The following is a 16,477-nucleotide window of genomic DNA, read 5'->3' on the forward strand; positions in this document are numbered from 1 at the left end:
ATAAAACAATTAACTAGATTTTCAATTTGGCATTTCTGAACATTTATGACACGGTAGAGAACAGTGAAGTCCCGTTATCTGTTCTGCATAAAAAGGTGTTTGACAACCAAATATATTTGAGAAATTTTACATATAAAAGCTGTTGGCAAGAAGTAATTCAGAAGGGAAACTGTTTAAATTTGTTCAGCCAAGAGTTTTTCAAACTTTTTGGATGTGGATCCTTATAGCTACACATTTGAACATTCTAGGAAACTAATGTTCTGTGGAACACACTCTGGAAAAGGCTGTCATAGAAAAATCTTAGCATGTATTAGGAAACAATATAAAACATGACTTGGTTAATTATTATATCATGAAGTCGACAGAAAATTACTGGGCTATGAAGCTTGCCTATCCACTGGTGGGAGTACATGAAAAAGCAGTAAGAAGACCTACTTAGTGGCTGGTGTTTAGAAATATCTTATTCTGCAGTTTATAATTGAAGCACTTAGTAAAAACTCTGACTAGACATAAAGATGACTAGGTATCAAGTTGGAAGTTTGCGTAATTATATTTTAAATACTTTCTGCTTACAGTGAATATTGGTCCTAGGAATGAGACGGAGGTCACACACTGAAGCTTCAAGTCTTCACCCATTAGAACAGTGGTCACTAAACTTCTTTAAAGGGTCAGATAGGAAGTACTTCAGACTTTGTGTTCTATGATTTTTATTGTAACTACCCAACATTGCCATTGTAGCACTGAAAGCAGTTATAAACAATGCTTAAACAAATGACCATGACTACATTCAAATAAAACCTTATCTATGATCACTGAAGTTTGAATTTCATGTAATTTTCACATCATAAAGTGCTATTCCTCTTTTGATTTTTTTCAAACACTTAAAAGTATAAAACAATTCTTAGCTCACAGAATATATATAAAATAACAGACAGTGAGCAGGACTTAGCCTATAGTTTTCTGAGCCCTCTTTTTAGAAGAAAAAGTTGAGTAATGAGAGCATCTAATAGGTCTTATTTCAGAAACCAATTTTAGTATTAGAATGTCTCTCCTTTTGAGTGAACAATTTAATTGTCTAAAACTAGGTTATTGACCTATTGGCTTCAGAGCATGAGCAACAGATACAATTCAGTCATTTTTTTTTTTTTAAAGAGGAGATAACCCCATATTTGAGGACTGTATTCACACACATACAGGTAATGGCTAAATTAAGAATGAAGATAAGAGGATAATGGAGTCAATGGAATATTATTTGGAAAGTAAAAATTAGTTCCTTTATGTGTAAAGTTTACTGGAATTTTCAGAGTACATTAGTACCAATTGGGAGAAACTTATCTCTCAAGAAGAGTTGTTCATGATAGGAAAAGTGCTCTTTAAAAGTCACTTGGGACCATGAAAACACTCATTTGAAATATACATGCTTATTATGTATCTTAATGGGTTTAATTGAAAAGTTTAATAAATTTAGATCTTGCAGAAGTAATTGAAAAAGTGATGGATAATGCTAATAATATGTTAAAAGCAGTAAAGATCTTGAAGTAGCTAATTCTATGGATATCTTGGGAGGTTGTAAGGACTTATGACAGTGGTTATGTCAGCTCAAAACCAAACATCTGGATGCAAAATGAACCATTCAGTCAATTATCCCACAGCTCTCATGTTCGGGACAAGTATCTAGAAGATTCAGTGGAATATTCACATCTTATATGAACTAGTAGTATCTATGAGTTATAATACAACAGAAGCCCTATTATGGGGATAAAAATGAGTCAGATTTTCTGAGCTGCCTTTTGCGATATACATCACCAATTTTATCGTGAAAGTGTAGTAGTTTCTAGGTTAAAGAACAACAATGATTAATATAATATATAATAGTAGTAGCAGCATCAAAAGAATAAATTGACATTTTGAGTTCAGAATTCCCCTGTTCTGTATTCTCCAGCTCACCTTTCTGATTTAGGCAGGCAAAGGACGACAGCTGAAAACTGAGCCACCAAGTAGCTTTCTCAGTGTTACCCAAAATATGGAATAGAGGAAGAATTAATCAATTTTCTGATTACCAAATGTATCTCACCCTCTCAGTATTTTCACTTGTAGGATGGTTTACAAGTGAATTATCTCATTTTATTATCAGACTTTTAAAAAAATCCCATATGACAAATGACTTAGAGAAATTAAGTGACTTGAAGTTACAGAACCAGTAAGTTGGCAGGTACTGGACTCAGTTTTTCTGACCCTTATTCAAAATATCATTTTGTGAAATCAATAACAGGAGAAACTTCAGACACTACAAATACATGGAAATTAAACAGCAAGCCTTTGAATAGCCAATGGTTCAATAAAAAAATTAAAAGAGAAATTTAGAAATTTTTGGACATAAATGAAAATGAAAACACAATATATCAAAACCTACGGGATACAGCAAAAGTAGTTCTTTTTTTTTTTTTTTTTTTGAGATGGAGTCTCACTCTGTCACCTGGGCTCAAGTTCCGTGGCATCAGCCTAGCTCACAGCAACCTCAAACTCCTGGGCTCAAGTAAGTCTCCTGTCTCAGCCTCCTGAGTAGCTGGGATTACAGGCACATGCCACCATGCCTGGCTAATATTTCTATTTTTAGTAGAGACAGGTGTCTCGCTCTTGCTCAGGATGGTCTTGAACTCCTGAGCTCAAGCTATCCTCCCTCCTCGGCCTCCCAGAGTGCTAGGATTACAGGCGTGAGCCACCACAGCTGACCAAAGGCAGTTCAAAGAGAGAAGTTTATAGCAATAAATGCCTACATCAAAAAAGCAGAAGGATCTCAAAGTTGCACCTCCAGGAATTAGGAAAACAAGAACAAACTAATCCAAAATTAATATAAGGAAGGAAATAATAAAGATCAGAACAGAAACAAATGAAATAAAGACTAAAAAAAATAAGAGATCAACGAAACAAAGAGATGGATTTTTTAAAAGATAAAAAAAAATTGACAAACTTTCACCAGACTAGCTAAAAAAAATAGACTCAAAGAATTGAAATCAGAGATAAAAAGGGGACATTACAACTGATGCCACAAAAATGCAAAGGATCATAAATCCTATTATGATTACCATAACAATTATACACAAACAGGAAAACTTAAAAGAAATGGCTAAATTCCTGTACACATAGAACCCACCAGGAATGAATCATAAACAGAAAATCTGAACAGATCAATAATGAGTAACACAATTTTATCGGTAATAAAAAGTCACCCATTACAGAAAAGCGCAGGACCTCATGGCTTCAGTGCTAAATTTTACTAAACATTTAAAGAATTAGTATCTATTCTATTCTGTTTCAAAAAATTGAAGAGGACAAAATACTATCAAATTCATTTTACAAGATCAGCATTACCCTAATATCAAAACAAGACAAGGACATGACAAAAAAGAAAACTACAGATCAATATCCCCGATGAACACAGATGCAAAAATTCTCAAAAAAAATACAAGCAAACCAAATTCAAGAACACATTTAAAAGATTATTCACCATGATCATGTGGGATTCATACCAGGGATGCAAGGAAGTTTCAGCAAACACAAATTAATAAACTTTATGCATCACATTAATGGAATGAAGGATAAAATCTATAGGATAATTTCAGTAGATACAAAAAACGTATTTGACAAAACTCAAATTTTACCCTTCAAGATAAAAACTCTCAACGAATTAGGTATAGAAGGAATGTACCACAAAACAATAAAGGCCACATATGACAAATCCACAGCTACTATCATACGGAATGGGGAAAAGCTGAAAGCTTTTTCTGTAATATTTGGAAAAAAACAAGCATGCTCACTTTCTCCACTTCTGTTCCGCATAGCACTGAAATCTCTAGCCTAAGCAAGTCATACAGGAAAATCTGTCATTTGTTAAGCAGTATTACTCTATAAAACTCTAAAACTATCACTTTTAGAGATTAAATAATTTGATCTTCCAGTCTTAACCTTATTTAATTCAAAATGTTACTAAATTGGATTAACCAGTGTATTAAACAGAAGACTCAAGTACATTTTATCAGTTCTCCAAAATCAATTCCTTCTTCACAAAGCAAGTACCTACCACCTTCAAAGAAATGTGACTAGTAGCCCAAAGAACATGCATCACCCATGACAATTATCCTGAAATGGAGGGGAGAAAAAAGACCTGTTGTTTATTGACAGAAGGTCAAGAACGGTTGTAAAAGTACCTGTATCATTACATTTTACTCCTGCACCATGCATAGATGCTTAGACAACCGAAGAGAAAAGGCTATCCCTACAAAAGGACATACCATCCAAGTGTATTAACTCCATATTAAAAACTAGTATGAAAAATATTCTTTATTTAGGATTTATTGATTTATATTTCACTTTTGATCGACAGACTGAAAAAGTTTATTGCTATTTGTGTAACTTTAAATCATACATACAAAGATCTACCTAATCATGTGTTTAAAGAAAAGAAAGTATGAAATTAAAATAACAAGAAAAATGTTAAACACATCTTGCGTAATCTACTGGAATATTAATAACTCGTTTATCTTTGTTCTCAGTTCTCGTCCTAACTGACCTTTCAGCATCATTTTACACTACTGATAGCTCCTGTTCCCAGATGTACTTTCCTGCAATTGGCATCTAGGACACAATTTTCTTTCTCTTATTTTTTCCCTTTTATTTATCACTAATTGCTCCCAATCAGTCTCCTCTGATGCTTCTGCCTTTTTTCCTGGATCTTTAAATATTTAAGTTCCAGTCCCATGACTCAGGCTTCTTGTGGTTTCTTTCTTTCTGCATTCACTCACTTGGTGAACTCATCCAGTCTCACGCCTTTAAATACCATTAATATTGTGGTCCTCACAACTTTATTTCTCCAGCACATGCTTTTCTCCAAAATTCTTACTTTCATATGTCCAGCTGCATCTAATTTAATGAGTGTTAAAATACCCACATGTCCAAAGCTCAACTATTAGTCTTGCCCCCAGACCTGCCACATCTAGAGTCTACGCATCTTAACTGATGACAACTATATTCTTCAAGTTGCCAAGTCTAAAAATCTAGAAGCCATACTTGACTTCTTTTATTATCTTAAATGCTATATCTAACTCATCAGTAAATCCTGTTGGATCTACTTTCAAAATAGGATTTAACCATTTGTCACCAAATCTACAGCCACAAACCTAGTCTGAGCTACCATTATTCTACCATTATATAGCATTGACAGTTTATATTTTAGCATGACAGTTTTCACGCTTCTATTTTCTAATACTAAAGTCTATTTTCAACACAGAAACCAAAGTGATCCTTTAGGCAGATGGGGCAGACTAGGTTGAAGGTTTTTGTTTTTGGAATAGCCAAACAAAATGCATACAGTATTTCAATTTAATCCTGTTACATGTCATTACATGAAATTAATGGCAAATAATATGACAATAGCTTATAACCTATGGAAAAATATTTATGAGCAAGATAAACCATGCAAGAATATAAAATATGAATAAAATTAGGCAAAAGACCAAAAATGGACAATCTAGGGAGAAGCCTACTGACCTCCCAAATATTAACCTGCTGATAGGGCAGGTTAATAAGGGTGACTTTTAAAAATGTCATTAGAATAGAAGAATTAAAAAGAATGAAGCAATTTTTCCTTTTCTCCACGTTTTAGCCCTGTGATAGGGGGATTCTGAGTCAAACAGGGATGTGGGTCCTTGAGACTTGGGCTTCCTATTGCTCCCAGGGTAGAAATGACAGGCTTGCATCCTAAAAAAGAAGGACAACTGAAGTCCAAGAGGAAGCATCAGAGCTCTGAAACATTAGAGTCAGAGCGTTTAATACAAACTGACATGGTAAATTTCTCCAGGACTAAGGGAAGGGGCGATGTCAATGTCTTTAGGTTCCTGGAAGAGTGGAAAATGATTCTTTAGTGAAGAACCCCGGGTAGGTGACAGGATCTCAGGCAATTGATGGCAAGGTTCATAACAGCAGGAAAAAATCTACATGAGAAAACATAGGTACATTCGTTTTATTAACAAATAAATTTAAAAGTGTTGCTCTTTGGTACTGTCTGTTAATTTTATACTAGTAGTGGGCTATTTGGAATGGAGTGCAATATAGGATTATATACTAAATTCATGGCGTATAACTCAACTTTGCATAAAGAAAAGGAGACTTAATCAGTACTGGTAATAGAGCTTTATATGATAATTTTTCAAACAAACAAAATTCACAATAATCAATATGCATGGGTGCCACATAGGATTCTGTTGATTTTAAATTAATTTCTTTGTAAATAAAGCAGTAATTTGAAGCTCATTTAACCGTTCTGATAAATTATGGCATCTTTTGGTCCTGTGTACCGTCAAGTATGCTAATAATGAAAACTTCATTTAACCAGGGTTTTTATACTATGTAGAATATTTCTCTCTATACATAACTGAAATTTGCCCTGAAACACATTTTTACAAAATGATGAGATACTTAACAATTAAGATTCCAGTTTATTTTTCATAACACTTCCATAATTAAATATTAGTGTTAGTTTTCTGGTAGTTATATACATTTGCCTACATTCCTTTATTATCTTTTTTGTCTAGAACTTGAACTAAACCAGCAGTATTGATATCATGCTATAGAGATGTTCCATGAGAAAGCAAATTCTGATATGCAGGGTACATTCTTACTTTATTTTTTTTTTAATTTTTTGTGGGCTCCATACCAGATGTCCAAATTTGATCCAGTCCTCTAGATGCTAATCTGCTCTGCATGGACTGGATCTACTATAGAGGATTTGATGGTTATGCTATTACAATATTGAGGTATAGGAAAAGTTACATGTTCTTTATTATTTTTGTAGAAATTCAAATTACCATGAGTCCCCACTTCACATGTGGATAAGAATTTAAATTTCAGGATTTAATAGGCTGCTTCTTTTTCACCCAAGTCTGTAAAAAGGGAGGGATTAGAAAGCCTCCACTGCTTCTTTACTTTTGTGTCAAGGAAGTTTTAAATATGGTTGATATTGGGATGGGGGAAATATAAACGTGTTGATAAAAGCTACAAAGCTCTTTGTGCATAAAAATAAGAATATATTTCTTTCTTTGCCAGAGAAACTGGAGAAAATAAAAAGCTGGATCTGGAGATCATAGGAAATAAAACACTATCGATTATGCAAATATAAAATAACGACCTGTCAACAATACAATTCCTGAGATGAGTTACTTTTTGTCTCTTTTAAGCTGAGTTTTTTAATTCAGTTCACCTTTTAGACACATTCCTGAGACCATCTGTAAGGCAGTTGGAAGTCATGATATTTTGAAATAAAAAGGGGTACATCAAGCTTACTTGATATTCTTTATTTGTTACTGTGAATGCCTCACTCAAATATTGCTTTATACATAGCACTGAAAGCATTAGAAAAGCCTGGCTTGGCAAAATATCTGGTTTTAGATATGGACAAGAATGGAAGGATCTGGTGGTCATAAATCTGTGAATACAATTTATTGAATACATTTTTCAAGTCATTGTGATGAGACAGATAGAATTGAAATGGGTCTATGTGCATGTCTGTTACATTCCATTTTATGTGAAAAGGGCCCACCCTGGACTGGTTCCAAATTGACAGAAGAGCTCTGAAAGAGTGATAAATTTTAATACATCTGTAGCTTATAATGATTAATGGACACCTATCAAACTTTTTAAGAAGTTTGAGATTTCAAGTGTCTCACCGCTTCTAAGTAGATTTATCAGAGACAGTTAACTGATGTTTCCACAAGGAAAATTACCAACAGTAAAAAGACTCCCTATTATAAGTAGACTGGATACATAACTTCTAGAAGGAGGATCTTTCACATTATCCAGACTCTGTGCCTTACGGAAAAAACTAGTATATATGAAATATAATTTTATTAGTTTAACCTAATGGCCAACCTAACAGAAATTAATTCAATTCAATTCAATTCAAGAGGTTATTAAAATTGTATAATTCAGATTTCTCTTATCTAGTTAGGGTAATAGAAAATATTTTCTTTTTGAAAGGCATTTGTATTGACAAGAAAGTTTTAAATTAAATTATAAATATGTTTAAATTAAGCCAATCTTCTTAAAAATAACAGTAGAATATTCCCAACAAGAAGTAAATGTCCAAATATTAATTTTACCTTCATAAAATAATTGATGTCATTACATCTCATGCCACATACTTTCCCCTCATGGCATCTTTGTAGTAGCTAGCAGCTACTGTTTTTTTTTTAATTTCAGCATATTATGGGGGGTGTGAACATAATTTATGAATATATAGTACAAAAGATTTGTATGTATTTTACTGGAAATGTTAGTAAATATAAAATAACAACTTTAAAAATGTAAGCATTATGTAGTCTAAAATTTTATATGCCCATGAAAAATAACAATATGCTCACCGGAGTATAAGAACTTCTCTACATACTAGTTAGGATCTTAATTGACCACTATCTTCATCTTGGAAGCACTTGCTAAGTACTTTACATTTCACTCTTTATAGCTCGATTGATTTTTTCACTTGAAAATGTACTCAGAATGACAAGGTAACTCTTCTTTTGTTGAAGAAGTTACAATAACAAAATGGCGAATAAGTCTTTATAAAAAAAAGACTTTGATTCTAATAAATCCATTATCTTTAATTTAATTCAAAATTATTAAATACTGCCTAAAACCATACAATATCCCTAGTATTTTTGAGCATGTTTAGTTTCAATGTAGAAGTACTGAATTTTATATCAAAATACTTACCAATGGGTTCTTATTTACACATTTGATTAAGAATATTTAGGTTTTTGTTTTACTAAAGACACTGTGCTGCTGTGGTTTTCTTTATTCATCTCTTATTTTTTTTCTAGTTTCCTTTTACTTCTCTTATTTCCTAAACCTTGAACTTTGTCTTTTTTCTCCGTCTACTTGCTTGCTCAAAAGATTCACTCTCTTTCATAACTCTCATTACCGCCTCTCTTGATTTTTTCAAGTTAATATAACAGGTAAAGCTGACATTGATATTTTTTTTACCAATTCAGGCAAAACATTGACAAAAATCCACTAGTTATATAGAATATTAAATATTATTTTAAAAGTAAAATTTAAGTGGCTAACTTGCATAAATGTGTATATGTCGCATCAATGATGTAACAGTATGTAAAAATTTGTCAAACTGTGTTATTATTGTCCGTGTGAGATTATCTCCACTTACATATAATAATGTGAAGACACCTACATTGTTATTAACATGCCAAGTACACTAATAATATTCACCATTGTGAAAAAGATTTCAAGTAATTTTAGAAAAGAAAAATTTGATTGCTATGAAACATTAGTATGGCTATCTTAAGATCCATTCCAACTTTCTGAAATGGTATCATAATGAGAAATCTAACAATATAAACTTGGATTTTACATTTTTTCTGCATGTTTATAATTACAAGACCCTTTTAGATGAAAACAAAAACGAGTGAAGTAAACTGAAGTTGGAAATAATCTGTGGCAATAATTCTCAAAGCATAATCTAAATTTCTTACTTTGTTCAACTGTTTGCCTATCTATATTTGCAACAGAAAATAATATATTAGTCACAACATGAAACACTTAACTTACCCCATGCATAGAATGTAAAGTAAAATAAAGTGGTTCATCATGCTTATGCTGCGAGAAGCATGAATTTAAAGCTCTTAATTGCTAACATAGAAAGTGTATATTGTGTTTACTCATGTGGATCATAAAAACGTAATACTGGTTTATGCAAGCTAGAGCAATTATATTGGAGGTATCACATGCTATTCAATGTTGCTTGTATTAAAGAGAGTTCAGAGAGTTTCAAAAATCCAAATTATCCTTAGAGTTATATATGTTTGATACTAAAAATATAAATATAATCTTTTACTTATTTCATTCATAAATACCAAAAATTAATGTAGGTTTATTTTCAATGCCAATAATTAATAATATGAAATATTATATTGTGAGTTTATGAATAAAACATGCTAAACTATAAGCTAATATGTGAAAGGGAAAATAATGTTTGTTATCTTTTGGGGGGTATGGATGAGTGAGATTTATAGAAAGCCAAAAAACTGATACATGTAGGAAAAATCTAGCCCCAACAATTCAAAATTTTTCTATGGCTATGGAAGGAAAAGAAGAGGATAGAAAATTAAGCTCCACCTATAATTCAAAAATTAAAATAAAACATTAGATAAAAGCCAGAGATCTTAAGTCAGCAATTAGTTTTCATGTTCATTCATTCCAAGTCCTGTACAAAATTAAAATTTATGCTTCATAATGTTGTAGTTCTCTTTCCAAATTTCAGCTTAAGGTGCTAACGAGCTATAAACTACATAGTTGTTACTAGGCAAAAAAAGCAGCTCATTAAGTATCCCAAATAAGAATAATCAGCTATCAAAAATTACTAAGAGTTTACATAATAGAAAGGCAGAATAAAACACTGTCAAAGATATAAGTGTTAGAAGCAGAATAAAAGGTGGTCAAATCTTGATTTTAAAATTATCTATTGTAATAATCGATATGGACATTAATATTTATATATAATAATCATTTAGTAATTTTTCTTTCTGCATTTTACAGAATGAGAAAAAGAAATCCAAAAGGGGGTGCTAATGTAAGTTTCTTTTTAATGAAATTGAATAATGCATGTAATGTCGCTAGCAGCCGTCTACTACATAGTAAGTATTCAAGAAAAGGAAACTCTTTTTATTAGGCCTGCTTGATATTGTTAGTTTCATAGCTCAGAATCACTAATCTCTTTATAATACAGTAGCATTTACCACTATATAAAATTTCAAAACTTATTTTGCCTTTCTGGCATTCTCTTTATCTTATTTTTATTGTCTTTTATCTAAAAGTATCTTATTGAGGAAGAAGAATCAATAGGGGAGGACAACGGATGAGTCATGTTATGAAAATAATTTACTTTCCATTGGACATTTGGATCTAGTGCATATTACAGAGTTATTAGTCATTACAAGACTTTATAACACTTGACAGACCGATAGCCTTAGCTTAGATCTCATAAAGTTTGCCATTAAATTTTGAGATTTCCATTATTACATCAGACCAATGAAGACTATCATCTCACAATAGTTCTCTGTAGAAAAATTCTTCTGTTGGAGGTAAACAATTCAGCGAGCATCAAAAACTTTACTTTTAATGTCCCAGCTCGCTCAGTTGTTGTCTTTTCACACTCAGGTCAAACTGTTCTACAAACATTTTAAAGTTAAAATAATTGATACAATGAACAAAATCATTTTTGTTACTAACAAAAAAATAGGAAAATATGGTGTAAGCGTTTCAATATTTAATAAAAAGTATTTTTTTTAAATGAAACATGCCAGGGACTTTGGGCATCATTATTTTAAGAGTGAATGTCACCGGTATTTTCAGATTGGGGTCATTTGTCTCAGTGGTGCAACTTCGAGTTGTCTGTTCAACTGACATTTTGAGGCCTCACTAGGTGTCACACTTTCTTACTGGAGTCATATTTAGATGCCATGTATTGAGTCTGCCATTTGGGGGCATCTGAAATTAAGCTCTCCATTAGTAGCACTTAACGGAACTAACATTTATTAAATATATTCATAATATCCCAAACAGCACTAGTCAATAAGATAATATTTTTACCTTATTTACATAGAGTGTTTACAAAACTCTGGCAGAGAAGTTGTATCCCTAAGGTCCAACTGATTTGGGAGATATACACATTAGAATGCCAAAAAGAAAAACAACTTTTTATCGAACTTTACTAACAGGCTCTGTGTGCTCAACCTACAACGTGGTACCACATTTCAACTGCACTGAAAGTTGATTTAGAATCCAGCCACATCTCAGTAGCCCCCATCACCATCATTCTGAACTGATTCGCCGTCATCTCCCGTCTGGGTTACTGTTACAGCTTCTTTAAGGACTTCTGGATTCCACTCACGCCCTCCTTACAGTCTAGTCTCCACACAACAAGCAAAGAGATGCTGTTAAAACAGATGTCAAATGTCTCACCTCACTGCACAGACTTACCGAAGACTCACTGTTCTATTCCACACAAAGCCAATGTCCTTGCATTGCCAGAAAAATCCTATAGAATCCCTCCCCTCTCATTCACTCTACCTCTATAGTCTCACCATGCTGGTCTCCTTGCCTTTCCTCAAACTCTCTTCTTCTTTATTCCAGCTGTGTCATCTGCCTAAAAGATTCTTCTTCCAGAAATCAGCATGATTAATTCCTATTTCCATCAACGTTTTGCCTCATTTTCTCCCTCTCAATGAGACCTACTGTGACAATCCTGTTTAAAATTGTGCCTCCCCAGAACTCTTGATTCCTCTTACTCTGATATACATTTTTCTCTTTTCCATACTACCCATCAGCTTCTAACATACCATATAATTTATTTATTCATTATGATTGTCTATATCCACCTTCAGAATCTAAATTCCACAAGAGTAGGGATTTTTTCTATTCAGTGGTCTATTCCAAGCTTTTAGAGAAACATAATAAATGATTATCATGGAGATGACTATGAATGAACAAAGTTTCTTATCCATAATATTTTATTTTAGAATTAAGAAATGATTCGTATAATGGTTTTGTAGTTTTCCCAAAAGCACTTAACTTCTCCTTAGTGGAGGCGAGATTTGAATGCTGGCATCATGATCTGAAAGCAGACATACTCAACCCTCTGTTACACTATGACCCCCAGTTTCTGCTCTTTTGCACCACACTATACTAATTCTTGCTTAGGTTGCGTGATTTGGTTCTAATTTGTGTGCGCACCGTTCCCTTAGCGAGCCCACGTCCACATGCTGCCAGGGGCGGGTCTCCTGGTATCTTTGCGAGGGTTCCCATGCATCTGGGCACTGAGGTCCTGCGCCCGCACCTTGGCTGGCCCATCTCCACTGCAGCCCAGCAGCGAGACGTGAGCGCCAGGGCCCTGCGGGTTGGAGCTGACCAAGGTGCTAAAGCCACAGACTCCGCCCATCTGAGCCGCATCCTGCACCAGCTTCGCCAGACAGGAGATCAATGTAGAGGAGGTGCAAGCCCTGAGGGACGCCTGCAAAAGTGACTCTGCCAAGCGGGCAGTGCACGCCAAGTTCCATCTGTCCAGGTATCCTTGGAATCTTGTCGATCGAGGATATGGAAAATTTTATCCAATCATTCTATGTTAGGGTGAAGGGCATGGCACCAGTAGTCATGATCACACCGACTCCTGCTGTTCTCTGAAGATGAGACAGGGAAATCTAAAGGAGACATTTGCCTGGCCTGAGAAAAAACTCCAACGATATGACCAAGAAGTCTGAAAGAATCTTGAGGGAAAACCACTGTGCCTACATCAATGCCTCCATTGGCTGACATATCCAGTGGAGAACATCAGCCGTACAGAACCTGCAGCGAGCATTTACTTGTACAGTTCACCTTTCGATACTTCCCATGACTTTGATCAAAGAACAGGACATAAAAACAAAGTCACCAGGACATTCCATGACAAATGTGGAATCAGAATTTCATTTACAACTTCAGGTTCACCGGAGAACAACTAAGCAACACCAAATCCTGAGATTTTTACCTTAAGGTCCGCTGTACATTTGCCTTGGACAGGAAAGCCACCCAGTGATAAACTTCAATAAGCCATGTTTACAGCTGCTGTAAGGCAGATGCTATTATAAGGCATTAGGTAAGCAAATGGTGCCCTGAGCTACTGCAGAAGAAAAATCACATTAAAGAAATAAGTATTGTGATTTTTAAAGGCCAAATTAAGTGCTGTCCTGGTTCTATCCTCTAATTTCATTGAAACCATACTTGGAGTGTCTGTGAGGGTTTCTTAATAACTTTTGGAAACACTTTTGCTCTCTGAACTGTAATTAGCAATAAGTGAAAACAAGTAACCACAAACACCAAATGCCTGCTTTGTTACCTGAAGGACTAAATGTAGTTGTCTTTAATGTACTCTGGATGTTTTTAATAGTTATTTTTTCAAATCTGTGGATATTTTTTCAACCTTATTTTATAAATTCCCTTTCTATAAATAATAGAGGAACTTAAGGCATTTTGCCATTTGGTAATGAAATGAAGGGCAGAAGATTTAGAAAAGTACATGTTCTAAACCTACAACAAACCAAAACAAACTCATGTCTGTGTTTGCTGTTCATAGTCACAGATTTTGTACTGCTACCAAAATTGCCAAATAATTTTAATAAAACTAGATTTCAACACACACACACACACAAATTCACTTATTCTTCTATTATGATTGATAAAATATCATCCCAGTAAGGGGAGAGGTAAATGAATTTCTTTATACTATCATGGGATGGAACTGCATACACCATAACAAAAATAATTTTCAGCAATATGGAAAAAATATTTCTTCAACATGCCATAATGTTGAATGAGAAAGCAGGATTTAAACTTCCATATTCAATGTGATCTTAATGAAAAAAAACATACTTAGAAAAAAGATCAAAAACTTCAGGTTAAAAGTCACATTTTGATCAAGTCCCATTTACTTATTTTTGTTGTTGCTGTGATTGCCTTTGGAGTATTCTTCATAATGTCTTTCCCTAGGCCAATGTCTGTAAGAGTTTTTCCAACATTTTCTTCTAGAATTCTTATACTTTCATGCCTTCACTGTGAGTTGATTTTTTTGAGAAGTGAGAGGTACAAATCCTGTTTCAGTCTTCTACACGTGGCTATCCAATTTTCCCAGCATCGTTTACTGAATAAGGATTCTTTTCCCCAGTATATGTTTTGCTACCTTGCGAGATTCATCTCAAACTCCACCTCCTCACTGAAATTCTGTGGTTCTTCCATACTTCAGGTGAAATTATTTTCTCTTTTTTTCATATGGCCAGAAATAGATATTTAGAAAAATCCATTCAATAGCATATATCACTTCCTACCTTGTTTTATTGCTTTTGGGTTTTTTTGTCTTTGATGTCAGTGTTTCAAGATCAGAGAATATGTATTATTCAATTTACATTTTCCATGACATGTACCATCTTGCAAAAGTCCAAGTAGGTAAGACAGGATCAATTAATATTTGTTAAATTTATTTCAGCTTCATACTAAATATTACTGTCAGTATTTGGAAAAGAAAAATCAATGCCTTTCATAAAGCACAATTCTCACTTCTTGAACATTAAAATATGTATTATAGATCTCTTTAGTTTGGAGGTTCTGTGATTCTCCAATTTCCACTTCTTCCTCCATTATGAAACAATCTGACAATAGCATATATACTCTTTATCTTTTGATCAGTCACAAAATGTTTAGTGTAACATCATGAGAGGTATGAGCAACATGGTCTAACCTAAACGTATGTCATCTGATTACAAGCTTATAGAAATGTATGGTAAATTTTATAGTTAATAACTGTCTCTGATATACAAATCTCGCAAGAATAGTAAAAATTAAAGGAATAAGTTTTATCCAGGTAAATTTCTAATTGGCATCTAAATGACTAGCACTTTTACACCTTTTGAAACTCGTTACCAGATGCTGCTACATTACTTCTTCCAAGGGTGTATGAAACCACAAAGAAAAAGTGACAAAGACTGTTAAACAATGCATAAGTCTCAGCTACTGTCTTTGTAAAATTTCTTCCTATATTCAAATTTCCTCTAGGAAGGAAAGCTTCATTGAACACTGCACAGGCTTCACAATGTTTTGCTCTTTGCCCAGTATGCTCTTTCTCTGCAGGTGGAAAAGACTATGCATTGTCTGGTAGGGGGTGTTAATTTCAGAAGTTTTCAGTAGATTTACCACAGTAACTGGAAGAAAGAAACGCTTTCTTTTTCTATAGGCCTGGTCTAATCCCAGAGCTCTGTGATGTGAAGAAGCAGAAGGTGGTAGAGTAGGCTGAATAGACTTTAGCACTATGTATCTTTTCATTCAAATGCAGAGGTTATAAACTCTCTTTTTATTTTCACTTTCATTGATTCATCATTAGTTGCTCAAATCAAAAGCAGGATATCCGCCTGCCTCTATGTTTTTGAAGCTATGTATGCATCCTCTGTTTCCATTATGCTTGTGTAAAAAAGTTATTCTCTAGAGAGCTGTTTGCCTTAAAGGATGTGAAAAAAAATTAATTTAATACCCCATATGTTGGAGTTGAACTACACTTAGTGTTATCCTATTACATTTTTGCTGCTGCATATGATAGATTCTATTATCATCTTTCTTATTATCAATCACAATGTAAAAAAATACATTGCATTAGTAATAGCCATGCATTTTTTTTTTCAATATCAGTTATTTATTCACTATTCAGTGGGACATAGAGAAGAAAGTGGTGGCTGGATCTACCCAATTCCAATGACAATCTTTCAGGCTTTTTCTGACTGTAATTTTTGGTGGAAGCAACTATTAATTTACCAAAAATTATGTAAATGTAAATTGTGTTTAGAAGTTGGAATACAAAAGGTGACCTAAAACTTATTTTTCACCAAGTCCCATT

General features: G+C 33.7%; 1 pseudogene; it reads left to right on the top strand.

Annotated features, from left to right (window-relative positions):
* Positions 1 to 10,673: 10,673 nt before the first annotated feature.
* Positions 10,674 to 13,562, top strand: LOC123624156 (annotated as a pseudogene).
* The last annotated feature ends 2,915 nt before the right edge of the window (positions 13,563 to 16,477 follow it).

The sequence above is a fragment of the Lemur catta genome, chromosome 19 (genome assembly GCF_020740605.2).
Source record: "Lemur catta isolate mLemCat1 chromosome 19, mLemCat1.pri, whole genome shotgun sequence".
NCBI lineage: Eukaryota > Metazoa > Chordata > Mammalia > Primates > Lemuridae > Lemur > Lemur catta.